The 10,265-nt window shown below is 33.4% G+C and overlaps 1 pseudogene; it reads left to right on the top strand.

Annotated features, from left to right (window-relative positions):
• Positions 1-1,844: 1,844 nt before the first annotated feature.
• LOC145064453 (secreted RxLR effector protein 161 pseudogene) lies at positions 1,845-2,477 on the top strand (annotated as a pseudogene).
• Positions 2,478-10,265: the final 7,788 nt, after the last annotated feature.

Below are 10,265 nucleotides of genomic sequence, written 5' to 3'. Positions count from 1 at the left end.
TTTTAAATCACAAAATGAAACATTTGTTTGAGTCTAAAGGGATTTCTCATCAAACTTCATGTGTTCACACTCAACAACAAAATGGAGTTATTGAGAGAAAACACAGGCATATTTTAAATGTTGCTAGATCTTTGATTTTTTAGTCTCGATTACCTCTGGAGTATTGGGGAGAAGTTGTCTTAACTTCTGTTTTTTTTAATCAATAGAACACCTACATCAGTGTTAAATGGAGCTTCTCCTTATGAACTTGTTTATAAATCTTCTCCAGTTTTTGATAGGCTTAGAGTGTTTGGATGCTTGTGTTTTGCAACAAAGTTATATAATTCTGATAAATTTTCTGAAAGAGCTGATAAGTGTATTTTTCTTGGTTATTCACTTGATAAAAAAGGGTATAGAGTTCTTAGTCTTGATTCAAATCTTATTTTTGTTTCCAGGGATGTAAAATTTTATGAATCAGTGTTTCCTTTCAAAATGAAGTCTTCTTCTGTAAGTGATAAAATTAGTGTGCCATCATGCTCTAGTGATCCTTTTTCCTATGATGAGTCTTTTTATTCAAGTTCCTTACTTGATAAATCTAGTACTAGTAACTTGAGAGATGTCCATCATTTGGATGGTGCTAGTGCAAACCATTTCTTGGATGAGTCTAGTCCTCTTGATGTCAGCAACCAGTTTGGTGAGGCACATGTGCCTTCATCTAGTGAGACGTTTCCTAGTTCCTCTACTGTGGCTGAGGAAAGTGGTCAGAGTAATTTAGATCCTTCTGGTGGTCATTCTTCTAGGGCTACTAGGTCTGGTAGAGCTGTACATATGCTAGCTAGATTTAGTGATTATGTTGTTGAAGGAAAACATAAGTATGGAATTGAACGATCTGTAAACTATTCTTCTCTTAGTACTGGAAATTGTTGTTTTTTTTCAAACCTTAATAAAACAGTTGAACCAAAAAACTATAATAAGGCTGCTTTAGATCCAAATTTGATTAAGCTATGAATGAGGAAATGGAGGCTCTTTATAGGAATAATACTTGGTAAATTACTGATCTTCCTAAAGGAAGAAAAGCTATAGTTTGTCGTTGGATTTATAAAATAAAATATAAATCTAATGGAGAGATTGAAAGATTTAAAGCTAGACTTGTAGCAAAAGGTTATAGTCAACGGGAAGGTATAGATTATGAGGAAACTTTTGCTCCAGTAGCTAAAATGGTTTCAGTTAGAATAGTTTTGTCTTTAGCTGTTCACAATTCTTGGTTTTTATATCAACTTGACATGAATAATGCTTTTCTATATGGTGATTTATCTGAAAATGTTTATATGGAACTTCCTGAAGGCTATCACTCTAAAGGTGATACTAGAGTTTGTAAACTTATAAAGTCTCTTTATGGACTTAAACAAGCCCCCAGGAAGTGGAATGAGAAATTGTGCCAAAAACTTTCACTTTTTGGTTTTAAACAAAGCATAAATGACTACTCTTTATTTATTAGAAAACATGAACATACAATTGTAGTTTTGTTGGTATATGTGGATGATGTTGTTATTACTGTAAATTATAATGTTGAGTTAGAAAAGGTCAAAGTTTTCTTGAAGTCATAGTTTTTCATAAAAGATTTAGGAGAGTTAAAATATTTTTTAGGAATTGAAGTTATAAAAACTGATAAATGAATTTGCTTAAATCAAAGAAAATATTGTTTGGAATTGTTGAATGAGTTTGGAATGCTTGCATGTAAACCTGTAAAAACCCCTATGGAAGCAAACTTAGTTATTAAAAGAGAGTCTGACTTGGATAGTTCTGATTATGTAGTTAATATAACTGAATTTCAGAAATTGATTGGAAAATTAATCTATTTAACTATGACACGTCCAGACATTTCGTATGCTGTTCAGATTTTGAGTCAGTATATGCATAAACCATATAAGTCACACTTAAATGTTGCATTCAGACTCTTGAGGTATCTGAAAGAAAGTCCAGGAAAGGGTATTCATATTACAAAAAATAATAGTCTTGATCTTGTTGCCTTTGTTGATGTTGATTGGACTAAATGCTTGTTTAGTCGTAGATCTGTTACTGGTTTTCTGGTATATTTTGGAGGTTGTCTTGTATCCTGGAAGAGCAAGAAACAGAGTACTGTTTCTCGTTCTTCGACTGAGTCTGAGTATAGAGCTCTTGGTTCTATAGCTTGTGAAGTAATTTGGATTCTGAAATTATTATGTGATTGTGGAATTACAGGTTTAACTCCTGTGAATGTTTTTTGTGACAATGAGTCTGCTATTAAATTAGCTTTAAATCCTGTATTTCATGAAAAAACTAAACATTTTGAAGTTGATCTCCATTTTATTAGAGAAAAATTTGAAAAAGATGTTTTTAAAATAAATAAGATTGATTCATCAAATCAAAATGCTGATATTTTGACTAAAGCATTAGGTGTTGGTCAGCATGAATATATTTCTAATCGTCTTGGTCTTATTAATATTTTTAATAAATAATAAAAGTTATAATTAATGTTTAGTTTGTGGGGGGTGTTGAAATATATATTCTATACTCAAACATAAACATTAATTGTTAAAGGGTATATTATGTTTAGTTGTTATTATCCGAAGGGTTGTTTGTGTAAGTTTTATGCAGGAATGAATCAATCGGGTTTGTACGCGGATCTTTTATGGGTCATGGTTGCTCCGTTTTTGTTGAGACCCGATGTATTTAAAGTTGAAGCTTCTCTCATTGTGGACATTACAACATATATCACTTCTTAGATATTTTCTCTCGTTTAGGGTTTCTCAGTTAGGGTTTCATTGTTCTACTGATATATCTTAGATCTTGTTCTTATTTGTACATCTAAGAGTGTGTGTTAAAGTAGAGAGGTTTCTGGTGTAAGTTGATGTATAATCAAACTGGTTTATAGTGAATAAACTGTTCAAGTTGGGAAGATTTGGTGTTTTTTACTTTCTTTACAATTATTTTGATCTAAGAGCTCACAATCGGTTCTCGGGTTCTCGGGAAACTTTTAGTTCTCAAATGATCATTCCTCTCTCTCTCTCTCTCCCTCTCTCTCTCTCTCTATCTCTCTCTCTCTCTCTATATATATATATATATATATATATATATATATATAAACCTAAGAGTTATATATATAGCCTTCTATCTCGATGTTTTAGGCATGAATTTCGTCATTTAAACTAAGAGTTAGCTATGATGATTGTGAATTACTGAGCGACGCAAACGGCAATCTTTTTATCGGAATATTGTGCAAAGGAAAATAAAACAGTTTTAAAAAAATTCATGTCTTCAAACTCCAAAATAAAAACATAAAAAAAAGCTTAAAAATCATGCAACCGTTCTAAGCGTTGTTTTATGACTTCCCCTTCGGGGTCAGAGAGGAAACCTTATGTTTACTAAAAACGAAGTTATGACATATGGATCAAAATGAAATTATTTTCGCTTGAAGGTACTTAGTTTACTTCTGTTATATGAAAAGTGCTTTTGTCGTCATGCATGAATTTGTTCTTAATTCTTGTAGGTTTTTCTCATGTTTTTGTCTAGTTCTTTTTGGTCATCTAATGTCAACCCGATTTGGTCCAATATTTGTGTTCCTTAAGGACAATGACAGACTCTAGTTTGGGAGAGAATTTTTAGGTATATTTTATGCACCCTTTTTGCACATCTTATATTGTTTATGCAATGAAATTAGGTTTAGAATCAAGCATTTTACTTACATTTTGAGACATTGCATGTTTATTGAGTGAACGTGTTTATTTTCACATTTTGTGGTGGATTTCAGGTGATTTGAAGGTTGGTACTTAGCAAGGGGGATGAAAGGCAGCAAGATAGAAAAACACAAAATCTAGAGGAAAGAGAAGTACACGACCCATGTGAAATTTGGGCATTAAAAAACACACACGGTGTGTTATGGAAGAAGACTTGATGGAAGCTTCTTCCAGACGGACCATGTGCTTTTACACTAAAACCATTTGGTTCGTCGTGCTTTTTGAAGTCAAATCGATTTCGTCATTCTACTTTGATGATTTCTCAAAAGGTTATTGTACTTATAGCTTTCATGCGGACTGTGTAATTTTACATTGAAACCAAACCACACGGGCCGTGTGCCACAAAATAACTACGCTTAGCGGTTTTCCCTTATTCTTATTTGGGGACTTTAGTGATCAGTTGATGAGAGAGATTCATGAGATGACTCTTGGGTGACTGATTTCAAATATTTTAACATAGAAAACATTTGGAAACATTGTTTCATGTAATTTTTAAGTAATATATGTGTAAAGACCGTTGGTTTTTATTTAATCATATGCTTTGATATTGTGTTTTCAATTTTATCTAGAAAATTTTAGTTCATGTTACCTAAACATTTGATGTATGACTATGTTCATGTTGGCCGCTTGAATTCAAGTTATATCATTCCATCTATTTGATTTGCAAAATCTGTAAAATATTGGGACTAAGTTTGATGTAAATTATAAATGCATTATTTTCTGTTTCCCAACTTGCAAGAAGTATTGAACATGGGTACATTCACATAAAACTTAATGTCATCTTTCAACTTTAATCTAATAGTTTGTTTAGACTAGATTTGCAAGATTAGGTTTGTTTCAAAGAATTTGTTTTGATTAACCAACTTGGGTGAATGGAATACATTAAAGGTTATTAATGCTTTTAAGTTGGTATAAAATATAACTTGACATAATTTCATGATTAAATTGCATAACCACACGAGTATAACAGTGAGTTGGAACCTTCTTATCTCTAAATTTCCTTCAATTCAATTACATGATTTTTTTCTACCTTTTCTTTCATATAAACAAACCCCAATTTGGTTACATTATTTCTTATGCAAAGAGATATAAGTTTGGAGTCATAATAGTACCCCCTTTATTTGTTGGATTGACACCCTAAGAGGGAGATCTGTGTGATGCTCTTTTATTGATCTTGCAATTGTATGTTGATTTTCACCAAAGGGGTCAATGTTTTGGAGCATAGAATCGAGGGGATCTAATTCAGTTTCTTCTACGAACAGATTCCTTTATGAGGCTACTTTGGATGTGGTAATATTGCTATGAGATTGGACAACTTCGTTCCTATTAAACATAGTGTAATGGTTTGGTGGATGCAGTTAATTAGACGGTCTAGTTAATTAGATGGTCTGCTAACCAAACTAAAATTTGTAGACAAGGGATGAATGTACACTCGTTCCTTTGTTCGAAATGCTCATCATCGAGGGGAAATCTTAGTTCATCTTATGCTTAAATGCCATATTACGGAGTCCATTAGGAATCAAATTGGTAGATAGTGAAGTGTTTCAGTTTCAAGCCATAACCCCGTTGATGAACGGATCATATTGTTGGATCAACCAAATATATAATCGTGATGCAACGTATGTGTTTTGGCACGGTTATTATCACGACTCTATGAACTATTTGGTTTTATTGGAATAAGCTTGTTTTTGGATCGACAAAACCTAAGAAATTGAAGATGTTTGATAGCATTGTTACCTAATCCTAATTTTGGATTGTTAATAGGAGAAAAATAATAAGATTAATCTGTTGGTTGGTTATATAACTCTTATCTTCAATGTTTTAAAAACCGGCTTGAACCGGCCGGTCGAACCGGTTGGATCGGGAACCGGGGGAGGGAGCGGTTCAACTATCACCAGTTTTACGTCAATTTTTGAATGGGATTGAACCGGCCGGTTTTCAGAAAAAAAAAAAAACCCGGTTGAACCGGTCAAAATAAACCGGTTGAATCAGTTAAACCAAATAAAAACGCATGGATAAGAATTATTTTCATAATAAACTTTTGTGATTTTTTTCAAATCTATTTAATTTTTCTCAAAATAAAAACATATGGTAAATGTTATAAAGTTTTTTGATGTGTTTGTATTCATTTAAAACTATATTTTGTTTTGATATTATACTTTGTTTTCTTTTTGACGTATATGAATTGATGTAAAACACTAAAACTTATTGTTATGTGTTATTTTAATGTATTTGGATTGATCTATAACTTATTCTTATGTATATTTTTAATGTTTTAAATTGTAAACGTCAGATTCAGATTTATATATGTATGTATGTATGTATAGGAAAATAGAAAAAAAAAATGAAAATTATAGAAACCGATTGACCTGTCGGTCGAATCGGTTAAACCGGTTACCGTACCGATTCAACTAAAAAACCGATTTTTAAAACATTACTTATCTTTCGATTTCCTATTTGTAATGTTCATATTCTATTCTATTGCTAGTTTTTTTATTATATAAAACTTCTACCGTTTTTAAAAAAATATATCAAAATTTTACTTAGAACCTCACAAGAAGCACCACCGGGATTCCCTTAGATCTTGCAGCAAATTCGAAGACTATTTTTTGTCAAATTTTTATAGCATAAAAACAGTTCTTTAACGTAAAAACGCAACAAGTGGACCATCTAGTTATTTCCACTTCGCATGTGGGCGACAAACCTTAATTACAGTCGCGAACTTTCTTTTCCGATATGATATCTAGCAGGTTCATACAATATATTATGCAAGTTGGGTCAGTTTTCGGGAATCGGGAACCCGTGATTACGCTTCTGACGATTTATTATTATTTTATTTAGTAATACAATGCATAGTTAAGATCATTCGCAATGGTTAAATTATTTATATGGTAAGAATTTATCGTAAAAATACTTCCTAATCTTGAAGGCCGATGATAAAAATCAACATCTTTAAAAACAATATATATTTTAGTTATACACATTTTCATTAAATTTTATAAGTAAATTTGCTTTTATAATAATCAAAATTTTGTTGTCATAATATCACAGTCCATTTAGGCGTCACGTTAGTTTTGCCACACTACAGCCAAAATTTATCATTAACAAATTATTTAAAACTAAAATTTCATTAAACTTGAAATTTTATTTCAAGAAACATAAAAAAAAACATAGAATATATAAAAATACAATACATACAAATTGCAATTACGGAACCTAGATATTAAAACGCGAAATATAAATAGACCTAAAGGAGATCTTTATCGGAAAATTGCACCTCTAAATCATCGACCGGTTCTGAGTTAAGATAGATATGGTCAACAGTCAAAATATGTTTCGTTAGGTCTCTACTTTGCTCCTTCTATCTTGGATATTCCCCAATTAGCAACATGTCATTTCCTTGTGCGTCTTCATTCATTGGGGTGTGTGGTGTTCTATTCGTTTCATAAACTTTCTTGTGTATCTTCTACTCAGTCAAACGTTTGCATATTCGTGTTTGTCTGTGTGTTCTGGCATGTCCTTTCGTCAATCAGATAACCAAATCCATAATTGTTGCAACAACCAGCATCGTGCTAATCGACGAAGAGTGCAGCGACGGTGTTCCACCATGCGACTTCATGCCCTAAACCTCACTCTATATCTGGATTTCAATCCATAAAAGTCACTCTTGATCGGGGCATTTTGAAGTTAGGAGACATCATACGATTTGTAGCCCTGAGTTTCAATCCCTAAATTTTGCAGGCTGTTGTTCCGGCGAAACCAAAGCCTCCAACAGGGCCTTTCCAAATATATTTTGGGCCCAAGGCGAGAGAAAAAAAATGAGCCCTTAAAATACACAAATATCATCAAGTTTTTTATAACAAATCAATAATTAAAAGAAAATTATTTGCATTATCTTCTAAATATAACAATTTTCATAAAAAAAATTGGGCCCCTTTAAAATATGGGCCCTAGACGGTCGCCCCTATCGTCCACCCTCTGAGACGGACCTGGCCTCCAACAAAACCCATGTTCCTTCCCATTTACAGTGATTTCCAAGGTTACCTTTATATAATGCTTTCAATACATACCGATTTCACTTTTATGGTTTACGAATCTTTTAATAATTTAGATGGGTTACTTTATTGATTCCATCACAATAATCAATGTGTTTTAGATGGGTTAGTTTATTGATGTCATCACCATGATCAATATCTTGGGCGATTTAATCAATTTTGCTAATGGTATCAAGAATTTAACCAATTTCTCTATTTTTTAAGTGTTTGAGGTGGTTTTTGGTCGGAAAAGACAGAAAGGGAGACAAAGATAGGCTTTACGGTGAAGTGAGAAGGAGGGTTTCATCCACAGATTCTTTTCTTCAGGGTCTTCTTGAAGATGTTTATTGTTTCAATTTTATATTCTAACTGTAGTTTTTGTTTTGATTTTTATTGGATTTCTTTCAAGACCATGGTCACTATTCAATGATGGATGGAACATGTCGGAATTAATGTTGTAGCGGCTATTCATTGGGGTGTGTTTGGATTTCTGTAGTTTTGTTTACAAATGTCCCAATGCCAATGTAAGCTTCTATTCATTTTCTATTTACAAATGTCAGATAAAATTTGTAGTTTTGTTTTAAAGTTCATAATCATTCAGACGATTGGCTATGAATTTTACATATTCAGAAACTATCATTGTTAGATTGTATGTTAATTGCTCTTATTCTTTAGATTTCCTTTGAATCCTAGAAATCAAAGGTAACATTGACATACCAATTTTGGGTATTTATTTTGATTTGTTCTTCTTTCTTATTGGTTATAGGTTGGTGCATTGGGATCACATAGTAAGGCACATGGTACCCCATATGAGCCCCCTTTGGCACCCAACCACCCTCCTTCTTCTAAGGTATCTTTGATTTCTACCAATCATGAAAATTTAAGAGTTAATAGTAACATAATAACGTATCTTGCGAAGCATAGTGTGGATTACGCTGAGCGTAGTGAAAGGGATGATTGGGAATGCGAAGCCTCGTACATTTGGCGTATAAGGTGTACGCGAGGCATACGAGGGTCAGAGGAAAAACCTATTTTTAAGCGATCGTACCCTATATAAGCACATTAAGTCCTTAGGGTTGGCCTCTTTGCTAGCCTCTAAGTCCCCAAAACCATAGAAATCGTCCTTTAGCCTTCATAATGGTATTTTGAGCTCATGGTGTCCATTTTTGGTGTGTTTGGTCCATTTACATGAAGATGGAGTTTGGTGCAACGATAGGGATCAAGGAAGAGCTTATGGATCTGGATTATGGGCTTCATTTCCAGCTTGTTTGAGGTAAAAAGCTATGAACTTGATCATTGATGTCTTAGATCTAGCAGATATGAGTTTTTGGTTCATTTTGGTCCCAAGAATGAGATCTAGTGGTTTGGTACCATTCCAGGAGCTATGAGTTGCCACTTTTGGTGTTTCTGAGGTTCTAGATGCAAAAGGTTGCCTCCTTTAGGGTTTGGAATCCCCCATGTATGAGTTGGTGTCCATTTGGTGAAAGTTTAATGCTTTAAGTTGATGTTGGGTTCTTTTTGTTGGATTAATGTCTAAGGCTGTAACTATATTTGGTAAGTATTTGACCCGGTTGTGCATGGTCCTTTTGGGTTGCCTTCACCATAGCAACTTGACAGGATGATTTGTAAAGAGAGAAGAGATATTATTGTTAATATATTATTTGATTGATATAAGTAATATATTAATTAAGAATTAATTTGGTGACTTAAAGAGATTAATTGAATAAAGGGACTTAAACTGTCAAATGTGTGATAGTTGTGTTTTGGGCTATGTATCCTTATGGATATAAGGGTGGACGGATTTTAGGGTTAGGAGACCTTAAAATCGTCCAAGCCTAATATCTAGGAGGATCTTTGGATTGCTTAGGGCCTAAGTTATTCAATTAGGGTTAAGGGTGAAACCCTAATAGCTCATAGTATAAATAGATCCCTTGGGATAGGGAAATCAGCATTCATGCAAGGCAAGAAACCCTAGAGCCAATTTCTCACCCTCCTCTCTCTCTCTCTCAAGAACATCCTCTTGCTATTTGGTGTTTGTAATCCATTAGAGGAGTGACAATTGGGACTCTAAGCTCCAAGAACAAGAAGTTTCAAGCAAGCAACTTAAGGTATTATTTTATGGGTTTTGGCCATATGAACATTCCTATGTGCACATGCAAACCCTAATGCTTGGATCTAGGTTTCTCTAATTAAACATGCTTTGAATCCAAGACTTCTAATGACTAATTAGGTATAAGAACAATACAAAATCAGATCTAGAAGTTTACCATTGAATCTCTTGTTTGATCTTGTTGTCTTGGAGCTCTAGAGTCACAATTGTCACTCCTCTAATGGCTTACAAACACCAACTAGCAAGGAGGATGATTTGAGAGAGAGGTTAGGGAAGAAATCGGCCAGGGTTTCTTTTCTTTTGAAGAGATGCCGATTTCTCATGCCCTAGAGGTCTATTTATACTTGTAAGGCTCCTAGGGTTTCA

Source organism: Lactuca serriola, chromosome 7 (genome assembly GCF_051521515.1).
Source record: "Lactuca serriola cultivar US96UC23 chromosome 7, Lser_US96UC23_V15, whole genome shotgun sequence".
NCBI classification, from domain to species: domain Eukaryota; kingdom Viridiplantae; phylum Streptophyta; class Magnoliopsida; order Asterales; family Asteraceae; genus Lactuca; species Lactuca serriola.
Note: the sequence above shows the minus strand (reverse complement) of the source record. Positions and strands in the feature narration are given on the sequence as shown.